This window comes from Anabrus simplex, chromosome 2, assembly GCF_040414725.1.
Source record: "Anabrus simplex isolate iqAnaSimp1 chromosome 2, ASM4041472v1, whole genome shotgun sequence".
Classification (NCBI taxonomy): domain Eukaryota; kingdom Metazoa; phylum Arthropoda; class Insecta; order Orthoptera; family Tettigoniidae; genus Anabrus; species Anabrus simplex.
In genome coordinates, this window is record NC_090266.1 from 449602924 (window position 1) to 449615900 (window position 12977).

Genomic DNA, 12977 nt, shown 5'->3' on the forward strand with positions numbered 1-12977 from the left:
AGAATTATTACAACGTGTAATGACAATAAGCTGTAATCAAAGGTATAATTTCGCAACTGTTCTATTTGCGAAAAATTTACCAAGTAAAGATTCTGGCGTAATAATACTGTCGGTAACACTGCCATCGAATTTGAAACTGTTATCATCATCTTACAACATTTTCATATATTGTCCCGTACACTTTCAATCATATTTCGAAAGGTAGAATTGATTTATACCATACAAAAACAAGCACACCCCACGTCGCAAGAGCCCTGAACGGCCATGGCCTACCAAGCGACCGCTTCTCAGCCCGGAGGCCTGCAGATTATGAGGTGTCGACTGGTCGACACGATGAATCCTCGCGGCCATTTTTCTTGCCCTTCTAGACCGAGGCCGCCATCTCATTTCGGATAGATCCTCAATTGTAATCACGTAGTCTGAGAGGACCTCGAATCAGTCCTCATATCCAGGTAAAAGTCCCCGACCGGGCCATAAATCGCACTCGGGGCCTCCGGGCAGGAGGCAGGCACGCTACCCCTACAACGCGGGGCCGGCTTACACGACATGTATCGAAATAAATATTTCCAAGACGTGAAATTCACCAATGAGACAAAAAATTGTGAAAGAAATGTCAGTGATCTATTCAATGGGAGTGCATCTCAACATTCTCCTGAACAATATCCTTCGTAATCTGTTTACCTTCCAGGGTCGGTTTTTCCCTCGGACTGAGCGAGGGATCCCACCTCTACCGTTTCAATGGCAGTGTCCTGGAGCTTCAGACTCTAGGTTTGGAATACAACTGGGGAGGATAACCAGTACCTCGCCCAGGCGGCCTCATCAACTACACTGAACAGGGGCCCTGTGGGGGGATGGGAAGTTTGGAAGGGATAGACAAGGAAGAGGGAAGGAAGTGGTTGTGGCCTTAAGTTACGTACCATCCCGGCATTTGCTTGGAGGAGAAGTAGGAAATCAAGGAAAACCACTTCCAGGATGGCCGAAGAGGGAATTGAACCCCCCTCTACTCGGTTGACCTCCCGAGGCTTAGTGAACCCCGTTCCAGCCTTCGTACCACTATTCAAATTTCGTGGCAGAGCCGGGAAAGGAACCCGGGCCTCTGGGGGTCGCAGCTAATCACACTAACGACTACACCACAGAGGCGGACCTCCTGAACAATATTGTGATTAAAATGTTTAATAGTTTCATAATTGGATGGTGTTAAATATCACTTGACCAAGAGCCAAAAATAGATTTCGGGATTTTTACACAAAAGCACAATCCTTTGTATTAATTCGTCTTTCCTGTTAAATGCAAAGTATTTTATACCAAAATAAAGATAAAACGTGAATGTTTTTTCTAATGAATCAAACTTAGTGATGTTTAAATTATCTTATCGTAATCTGAAATAATGGCGCTTGGTCAATTGATGCTTTAGTGCGGTTCTTTTAGTTTTCCTCTTGACTAGCGAACGAAATTGTCATTTAATGATTCGATTTTACTTTTAAAATTCAGTGCAGTGTAGAATGTGGTAGTATTTACCAAATTTCATTGCTCATGTAAGTACGGGATTATATTATGCCAAGTACCGCATCACATGCAATCCAAATCGTTTCTTTATTTGATTTTCCTTATTACAGTTAGTTTTTATATTTCTACGAACATTGAAAATTATAAATCGTTCTTTCTTTCTTTCCACCTTTCTTAATCGAAATGAAGCTTTTGAACCAGAGGAACGAATCCTGAAGCTAATTTATGTTACGAATAATCTAAAATATATTTCTGAGGATAAAACGGTGATCAGAGTGAGAAATTCTTACAAATTCTGAGGTCAACTGTTGAGTGACTCTAACACCGATAATTATCAAGCTTTTTTCAACGAAATTGAGATATGTTATTCCAGGTTTTATATTGTCTTCTAAAATCAGAAATTGGCAATTATGTGAATATTTCGTACACAATCATCTCGTATGCGATCATAAGTGAGACTCTTCTGCTCTCTAAGGAACGTTTTCTTTCTGTAACGTTTATAACACTACACATGCACGGTGATCTGTGCATATGGGGGCTGAGAAAGTCTTTTGTATTTATGAACCTGAGCTGTACACTTCGAGGAGAACTGAAATGAGACATTAACATTTCAAATATTTTTTATGAAACAATCTCACCGAGGCTGTAGGAATGAGAGTGCCGTGCCTTTAATCTCTTCTATCTAGATAAGACAAAGAGAAGCTAATTCAGGTCAGGAATGGAGAAATCGCTCCAAGCTAAGAGCTCCGTCTGAGATCAATCATCGTGCCGCTGGCTTCCCCGCAGCCTCATGGAGTATTTGAACCGGATTAATTCCGACTGGTTTGCTCTCCTTCATCAATTTAAGTGGCTTGACAGAAATAAAAACACAAAACGATTCTTCATATCTGTAAGATTAGCTGGTGAAAACTGGAAAGCATATTTACAGGAAATCTTACTTTAAGAAACGAAGTATAGGATCACATTATGAAACGAACGCTATATCTGAAGCAAGGCTTGTAGTTGGTGTGTTACGCAATGACAATAAAGAGTGATCAAGGGGTAATGCATCATTGTAAAACATGAATAATTAGAAATCCAAACTGAAATCAAATACTATTCTGTCTCCAGAAATACTTTTGGTGTATAGGATGGAGGTGATACATTCTGGGCTCTTTAAAATCTCATTCAAAGCCGCACTAGAAACATACTACCATTTTCTGCGAGGTTCAGAATGACGACAAATCAGCTTGTCCCTAAACACTCATTATTGTAAACATAACAACAGTAGATTTAATCACGGTGGGAAACAAGGGAAAGGAGAACACGATATGTCTAGCTCTCAAACTGATGCAGTAGCAAGGACATAATTCATTAAAAGTACATAAAATTAATAGAAATTTGATTATGAACGAAGCCCTTCATCAGAACGAGAATTCTGGAATAATAATTCAATTGCTACAGATTTTAAGGTACGTTGAGTTGTCAAATATTTTTCTCACACCAGTTTCACAACATGCTGGAAGACAACCACTTGTAGCTGATATATTTGAACATCCAGAAACACCACTACATTTAACAAAGAACCTTCTATCCTGGGGACCGAAAGACAGTGGCTAATTTACGTCACCACTGAGGTCAGAAAGACGAGCAGAAAGAAGTGAAACATATCCGAATGGTATAGTGAGGTGACTTTGGTATTTGAGAGCAGACACAGGGCTGTAACTCACCAAGGAAGCTTTCGGGTAAGCAAAGCTGCCTGGATGTGAAATTTCGATTGTTAAAGTTGTTAATTCGTTTTGAAGATGAACGCAATTTCTTTTCATTGCTATATTTTATAGATCACTGTGGAGTGATTGGGTAATGATGGAAGTAAACGCTGCTGTCTGAACCTCAAAATCATTTATTTATTAAAGTGAAGAAAGGGACATTAAGGCATATGTTATTTATGCTTAACCTGAACATTTTTGTGTAGGTGAAATAACTGAGGAAGAATTTGCATTTTATTAGGATGCTGCCATTTTAAATGCCGTTGTGCATGTAGCAGTAAATGATATTCTGAGGGACCAATTCCACAATGCTAGCGGTGACATTTCTTGACTTACTGGAAGAATCTACCGATACAGACAGCTCAGAACACTATTTAGTTCATTCACGTTTATAAAGGGGTGCGACATGTAGACAGTATCCACGATGGTGAACTATGAGCAATGGGCTGCCAAATCAGGACGGTAGAAAGTCTACACAGTGTAAGCCGAACTGTATCTGTTTAGGCTGCAATAATCGACTGTATTACCCCAAGGGCACGTTTAATAGCAAAGTGAGGAAGACTAGTTAACAACGTGTCAAAATCCTACACAGTAGCTGAATATTGAAGGCACATCATACGGCAAGTATGACTATCGAAGAAAGATAGCTAAAGGAGGTGACATTGATATAATAGCGAGGTAAGGAACCCATTTATCTGAGGATCCCACGAGCTACCATAGTACGATGCAAAGTTGTAAAAGTAAACCCCCAAATCTATGGATCCATTTTGTGCATTCGACAACACATAATGGACTTCAAGGTTATTTCTACACAACGAGTTCATATTGCCGAAACTAAAACAAATAATGCTCAGTTCGCCATACCTCACATAGGATTTTATATCAGATATGTTATCAGACGCCAAACTTAGGGATATTTTAGAGGTGACGTGAACGGAGAAGCTCTTTGGGAACGAATGGAACAGTGTCAACTTCAGGTAGTCTTTGATACCCAGCTATTTGTTACAACAAATGCACATCATATCCTTATAACACACGAGAGAAAAGCATTATCTGGCTTAAATCGCAGCGAACAACGACCACTACAAGTAAAAATTACCGATCAGTTATCCCTAATAAATTCTATGCATTGCGTGTGTGGTTATTATTTAGGTAAATGAATGATTACCAAACGCAAAATACTGGGCCATCAGTGAAATAACCGTGGATCAAAGATATCAATTCCATAACAGTAAATACTGTGTAGTAAACTGGCACAGGTTACAAGACAAATTTCATACTGTTCCTCAAGTTTAGCTGTACGCATCACAAAGGGAATTTTACCATGAGAGCAATGTGTAGTGAACAACGTGATAGAGCTACTGTAGGAAAGATAGAGTGATCTGAGCAGAAATTCAGTCAGAATATACAGTATGTAATTACATTGAACAAATAAAGAAAAAGCAAAGCAAAGTCTTCTCCGTACAGGCCATGAAGGCCCTGGGAGGGGTGGAAGGTAAAGGCTTCCACTATCCATAACGTCGGCACTTGATGGGGTAGAGTGGTTAGCTCTACGCCCGGCCGTCTTTGCCCCCAGAAATTACACTGGTACTCATTTTTGGTGTAGGCTGAGTGAACCTCAGGGCCATATGCACCTCCGGAAGTGGAAATTTCATTTCTTAAATTTTTACAACTTCCTGACGGTGATTCGAACCCACGTCCTTCCGGGCGAACCGAGCACGCCTTTACCGCCTCGGCCAGGCATCCCCTGAACAAATAAAACGGTAACATAATTAACGTAACCATGCGAAAATTGGAAAGGGCAACACCCAATAAAGAGGCAGCGAGGATGTCCAGCGCTAATATAATAAGAAAAGTCAATTTTGCAATAAATACCCCTTCAGTTACTGCTAAAATTATTACGAATTTTATGTGTGGCAGAAATGCGACGCCAGAGTAGATTTATAGGGGAGATTTTCAGTTCAATATCTGACATTAATGCTTGTATAAATTGTGTCATATTGCATGTTTTAGTAGATATATATGTGTACAGTGTCTTGTCAATTCCTTTTATTTCAATTTGCTTTACGCCGCACATACATCGATAGGTGTTATGGCGACGACGGGATGCGAAAAGGCTAGGAGTGGAAAGGAAATGACTGTGTCGTTAATCAACTTCCAGTCACCAGCATTCGCCTGGTGTGAGATGGGTAACCACGGAAACAGTGCGGTTCAAACTCAAACTCGCTGTTACCCGAATGCAAGCTGATAGCTACTTGACCCAGTCCACGCGACCACTTGCTCGGTGGAACTTGGCAATGGATATCTGATGCTCTGATGGCGAGCAGGATCTCGGTTCAAGACCAGTTGGCAGCGATATTTGAGTTAAGAATGCAAATGGTTGCTTGTTTTATTCCATCCGTAATTATTTAATATGAGTGTTTATTCATCGTAGAATAGTAATTTAGATAATTGGCCTAATTTAAATCTTCGAGAGAACAACATTTTTATCAATGTGTTAGGATTATCAGATGTTTTTTTCATTTGAAAATTTGTCCCGGCTTATCCGGATTCTGTTACGTGACTATATATATGGATAGGGTGCTAGAATCTTCGAGGAAATGCTTGAGAATTATTTGACATTTATCGAGGCCAGTGTTTGATTACGGAAGTATTAGAGTTGCTGATAGGCCTGGTTATCGGTTTCGGTATTAGATTAGGAGCTAATGACCCTATTTGTGTAATGATAGTTGCATCGTGTGTTAGACCAGGTCTTCAATGTATTGGAGGTTAATTAACCCCGTGTGATAGAGATCAGATTTTGGTTTAAGAGCACAAGGTCTGCCTACGTGATTTCTGCATCGTGAGTTTTCCGACGTGTTATCCAGAGGAGTATCTTATTGTTATGTATTCGGCCTAAATTATTAATATTGCCGGCTTCTAATGTCTTTTTTGTGAGTTAGTTGGTACTGAAGGCCTTTCTGCAAGGATTTGTAAGCGTCTGGCTGAAGAGCAATTTCTGCATGAGTGATAGCATGATGTTATGCTGTGATATTTTTGACGGTTGTTTACGCCGTAATTTGGTCGTAAGGTTGGTGAATTCATTGGGTTTAGACTATTTCCTTTTCTATGTTTTATGAGTAGGTCTAATGAAGATACGTTTCAGTATCAAAGCCATCCATTAAGTTAGCAACTTCTGAAGAACAACGTTGAAATGTAGTGAGAAGATACTGTTCTTGTTGTGTTTTGTGTGCTGGTGGGGAGGAGTGTCCACGATTGACCGCCAGTTCCACGTTTTTATTTTGTGTTCTGAGTGTTATTTAGGTTTAGTCTTTTTTATGTTATATTTTATTGTACTGTAAGCGGTTAGAATTCATCCACATTTATGAATGATATGCTGCAAAAAGTTCTAAAATCAGAACTTAATAGAATTGTTGCCATTTCTTGGTGTAATAAGTACCACTGTTCTTCCAAATAATGAGGAAATTAAATATTGTATTCATAAAATATTAAAACCCGGTGCACACTAACGGGCCTCCACCGTCTACGGACTTTTCGTACCCGAAAACGCATACCACGGACTTTTTTTGGACGAAAGGAATAGCCTATGTAGGTGAGTCATTTCGTCACACAAAATCGAGTGTTTCGACTTATTAAATGGAAGGGTACCTCTAACATTTGTACGATTCCTAAGGAAATGTATATGATTTGACTATTGAATGCTTCCTACGTAACTTCACTGAGTTTGACTACTAAATTATGAATTTTGTCTCACAATTTATTTCGATCATTAGAAGGGTTAGAACGTTATATATAAGGGTTTTGTGTTCTTAAAGCACAGGAAAAAACCAGATATATATTAGAGGTGTATCCACAGAGATGGACGCAAAGGGACATCGGCAATGTCATCGGACAAAGACGGGGCAACGGTTTTGTTTGTGATAGAGTGCACGCTCACACGCACCGGACTGGTGTAAGAAAAACAAATGAATAGTGAAGCCGTTGAATATACAGTACTAGTAATACTGCGAAAATAGTTAAAATGCACTGGCGAGTTTAAGGACTACTTACAAATGTGCAGCTTCGCATAACAGAATGAATAAGTTAGTTGGAACAAACCACCCACCTCTATTCTGCCTTCTTCTACTCTTACAAATAGAGGTCAACAAATTCATTAGGTTCTGGGGAAATTTGGAGAAACATACAGTATATAAAGAAGAAGAGAAAGTATAAGGATACTAATAAGTGGGATGAGGAGGTTGTGTTCCGTTACCAAGAATACGACGATGAGGGTAACATTCCAAAGACGTACTGCGTACAATTTTGCGTGAACTTTTCAGAAGTAAAATCTGACAAATTTTGCTTCCAAAATAGCACAACTTACTCCAGACATACCTTTAAATAAAACAACTATGCATACCATCAGTGTTATAAAATTCATTGAAATAAAACAACTTGCCTGCATTTCTGTAGTACAGAGACAATGAACTCATTCGATTTTTGAACACTTAAAGCGAATAACCAAAAGTCCGTTGGTACCAACTGTTTGTGAGATGGAGCGTCCGTGACGAATAGTCCTCGGCACGAGCTTTTGTGTTAAAAACCTCAACTTGGGCCCCACAGTCATGGCTACGAAATATATCGTATTGCTTTTCAGTTTATTTACAGTAACCATTTAACCAAATACTTGAAGTTTCATTCAGGAAATAATCTTACTTCAATTCAACTACTCATTGATATCAAAACGTGTTAACTTATTTACTACTAATTCATTCAACTGATTTCGTTAGCTGACATGTACGCCGCTAAAATTCGTTCAGAGTATCAACAGTCATAGTTATTGAAAAAGTACGAATGATGTATTTTCTTTTCCAAATGGTTAGCGTGCTGGCCTTTGGTCACAAGGGTACCGGGTTCTATTCCGCCGGAGCCTGGAATTTTAACCATAATTGGTTAATCCTCATCATCATTTCACCCTCATCACGACGCGCAGGTCGCCTACGGGAGTCAAATCAAAAGACCTGCATCTGGCGAGCCGAACTTGTCCTCGGACACTCCCGGCACTAAAAGCCATACGCCATTTCATATTTTTTCTTTCTATATTCCATACGATGAAAGAATGCTATCGTCAGGAATGGAGGCATGTGCTATACGAGAAGTATTTTAAAATTAAAATGATGAGGAATAATCGAGGCTATAGCTGTTATGCGTAATAAGTGTAACAACGTCCGGCTCCATGGCTAAATGGTTAGCGTGCTGGCCTTTGGTCACAGGGGTCCCGTGGTCGATTCCCGGCAGTGCCTGTAATTTTAACCATAATTGGTTAATCCTCCTGACACGGGAACAAGGTATATGTGTCGTCTTCATAATCGTTTCATCCTCATCACGACGCGCAGGTCGCCTATGGGTGTCAAATCAAAAGAGCTGGACCCAGCAAGCCGATGCCCTCGGACACATACTGGCACTAAAAGCCATACGCCATTTCATTTCAGTTCAACAACAGCCCTTTTACTGGCAGATGATAACAGGTATTCATTTGACTTAACTCAAATACCTGATAAATACCTCTGGGCACAAGTAATAATAATAATAATAATAATAATAATAATAATAATAATAATAATAATAATAATCGCATGGCCTCAGCTATCGTGTGCAGACATTTCAATTTGACGCCATCTGGCTGTCTGCTCGTCAGTTTCGACATTCTGTTATATTCTAGGCCTACTCGATGGCAGACCGATAACTCTCTTGGGCGTCTATGGCTGAGATTTAACGAATTTTGTCGGTTAAACACCAAATATGTCACCATACATATTTTAAATGACGACATCGTACGACATGGAGTGCTGAGTGGAATTTTTTCGCCCTTCAAAAATCCGAATGCCTCTGTCAGGTTTGAACCCGCCATCTCGGGATCCGGAGGCCGACACTCTACCACTGATCCACAGAGGCAGCTAATAATAATAATATTTTGCACGACCCGATTACAATTTTTATCTTGAGGGGTTTGTGTCACGCAGCTATCAGCCTGCATTCGGGCGATAGTGGGTTAGAATCCCACTGTCGGCAGCCCTGAAGATGTTTTTCCATAGTTTCCCATTTTCACACCAGAAAAATGCTAGAGTTGAACCTCAATTAATGCTGCGATCGCTTCCTTCCCAATCCTAGCCCTTTACTATCCTATCCTATCAAGCTGCCCCCACTTCATCATATCACCAAGATGTTCGCTTTTACCTATCGTTACACACAATCGTTCCTAGGCATTTCTTTGCTATTTCTACTAGAGCATCCCTGTATGCCAACTATTATCTTTCTATAGTTATGCCTTTGCTGGTGGGACCTAGTGTTTACAGTGCGCTATGTCTTCTGGTATAGGCTAGAGCAATTTTGTTACTTTCATTGATCTGTCTAAGCTTTATCCTTGGCTTTGACAAAATGAAAGTGACTGAGGTATGAGTGATGCTAGTAATGTCATTCCTTCTGCAACCAGTCCCTGCTATGAATGGTGTGAAAATATTGCTCATAGCGTCAGTTGGTGTTTGCATTTCAGTGGGCTTGGCAGACTGATATGTAATAGCAACTTCTGGCTCGGTGAGGAAAGCAACGGGAAACTACCTCACTCCTCATTTCCCTAGTACGCCTCTTCAGTGATGCCTAGGCCATCTATGACAGCTGATGGCGGAACTGTTGAGGATCCATCCAGCCTTAGGGCTGAGGACTAAACACACATACATACATCCTGGACCAGCTTACTGTGCGTTCTTTGGACAATTTTACTAAACATATCAATATACTTCCGTCAGTCTCTTCGTCCTGGTGTTTTTCTACTCTTACTCATGTGCAGACAGATTGCACTTTCTGTATCGTAGGTCTAGAGGCACTTAGTTCACTACAGATCATATACCAGGTGTATACAAAAGTTTTTGCCGTTTTTGTGGTAAAGAAAACGCGCAATTTTGAAGGGAAATTCATTTTTTGTTTATAAAAAAATTTCACCACTTCGCCCATCTTTCAGGTAAGTAATGAATGAATACTATGCCAGAAAAACGGCTTGTCTTTTGCGGCAAACCATTCGTCAAGCCATTTTCAAACTTCTTCGACATTGCTGAAGTACTGCTCTGCAAGCGCGTGCCTCATTGACGCGAAGAGGTGATAGATGGCGCCAGGTCAGGGCAGTACGTCGGGTGCGGAAGGATGCCCTATCCAAGCAATTCAAGGTGTCTTTTACTGTTTTTTCTGTGTGAGACGGCGCATTGCTGTGTAACGAAATCACTTTACCACGCCTTCTGTCCCATTCCGGTCGTCTTTCAATCAATGCGTGATTTAGATTAATTATTTGTTGACTTTAGCGTCGTGCATTAACGTTTTCGCCGGGCTTCCAGTGTTCAAAATACACAGAGCACGCACTGTCTTTCACATTGAAATCACCACGTTTAAATTATCGAAACCATGTCTTACTAGTTCTAATCGGTGGAGCGTATTCATCATATGTTTTCACCAGCAATCGATGATGTTCCACAAGCTTCATCTTTTGATTAAATAAGAAAAGCAATGCGTGCCTCAAATGTTCTTTCTCAGCCACAAACGTCGACATGATCATTGAATGATAAAACACAGACGCTAGTGTTTGGCGGACTCAACTTCAGTGTGTTGGTAGTTTAATGTCAGACGAACAAGCTGACGTATGTGTTAAATTCATACGCTGCGTACTGTTCGCTGGCGCCATCTCTTACTGAAACCGGAGAAGACTTATGCATACAAATGGTAGTGTCCTTTATCATCAAAAATCCCTGAAAACCCGCATATTCCCAACAGATCTCCAGAATTTGAAGTCGGTTATGTCGTAGCCTATTAGGGGTATCTTAACCCAAACCTACCATGTACAGCGGTGAATATCCTCGTGCCTGAAGAATGTATTCGTAACTGCTAATCCCACACTAGCACGGAAGTTCAGTAAACGTCCCTCAATTTTATTTGCTTTCGTATCGTACCCACATTTACCCATCACCTTGTAATTTCCTTCAGTTTCCCCTCCATCTCTCGAATTAAAATCGTCCATTAGCACTTTGCTGTTTACCCTGAAAACAATGTCACACAGTGCTTCATAAAACTTGTCAACTTCATCCTTATCTGCACCCTCACATGGTGAATAAACTGAGACAATTGTCGTGTTAATTCCTCCAATTGCCACACATATCTACATCGTTCACTCATTTACGTCCCTCACAGAAACTATGTTTCAGGAAATAGTATTCCTGAAGGTCAGCCTCAGGCCCACACTCTCGCCTTCCCTTTTGAACACCTGTTAAGGACACTTTTTAATCTCCTTTCATTCATCGTAATCTTCCCTTACCCGAATATAATTACTTTCAAACACATCCAATCATATTCTCTTTTGCTGACTCAGCCAGTTCTACTTTCTGTATTGCGTGGGCCCCATTAATATTTATACCTCGCAATCGAATTCCATTTCGTTCGCCGAGTGTTTTCCAAGGAGTCCTTCGCCTGTCAAATAGAAGTTGGTCTTCGTTACTCCAGTAGGTCCGGCGCTTGCTTAAGTCATCTCACCATGCTCAGTATAAATTCTGTGAAGGAGGGTTCTGTTCTAGTAACACGTATTCTCAGTGAGAATATCTCCTCAAAAAGGGGTAGGGACCCCCGTTGGATTGCATGTTCCTAGCCGCCTTAGCTAAGGAGGATCATGACTCAGAATATATCCCAGATGCCCTCTCCTATTCCATAGCAACTCATATAGCGACTCTCAGAACACTTAACTAAGCTTTTCAGCCGTAGCCTATGGTTTACGAATTAGTACGTGACTACAATAACAACACGCCACAAACCATTTTAATTTTAATAATTATCAAATTATAATTCACGTCCTATGTAGATAAAAGCTATTTGGAAGCCCACAACAAACATTATACTTATAGCTTTAATTGTATATGACAAAAGTGTACCTGCCAGGAACTTACATAATACCGAACGCTCATTCTGTTTATCATTTTCTCTCTTTTTTGAGTGACTGTGAGTCCCTAAATCTTACTGTCTTTGCCGAAAAGAGCTTTATTTCTTAATTATTTGAGAAGAAGACGATGGCTGCTACATTAATTTCTAAGTACGAGGGAACAGAATTCCTTAATATTGCATCTAACCATTAACATCATCAAATTCGTACCACAGTTTGCTTAAAATTATTTGTCAATTCTTAAAATTATAGTTCCTAGTTACTTTAATTGTATCAGTATGATGTAGTTGTTGATCTTGGTTTAGTGTAACAGAAGGCCTTAACTATGCCAAGCAAAATAAGGCAAATTAAATAAATAACCTTATTTCACGAACTTCATTCATTTTCAATTCCCTGCACATACTGACGTATGGGGGTCGTATCAGTCGATACCAGAAGCAGGTCAACCCAGCGACGAGACAAGAGCTTGGTGATTACATCCATAGATCTGCAGAGCACGTACCGTCTCAGAATCTTTCAGTTCTGTGGTATGATACATTTACAACACATTTATGTTAATTTTAGTAACAGTTGTTGAATCACATCCTCATCAGAAAATCACTACAAGAGTTGAATACCTTCATAGACAGGACTGGAGCAGTTTAAACTCCTTGTCGTTTCAGATATTCCCCCGCGAGACTTAGATTTGTTCTAAAGAGTGTAATAAAATTCCATGGTGTTATTTTTCATAAAGTTCCAGCTGTTCAAACTACAGGTGAGGCAGTTTTTCACAT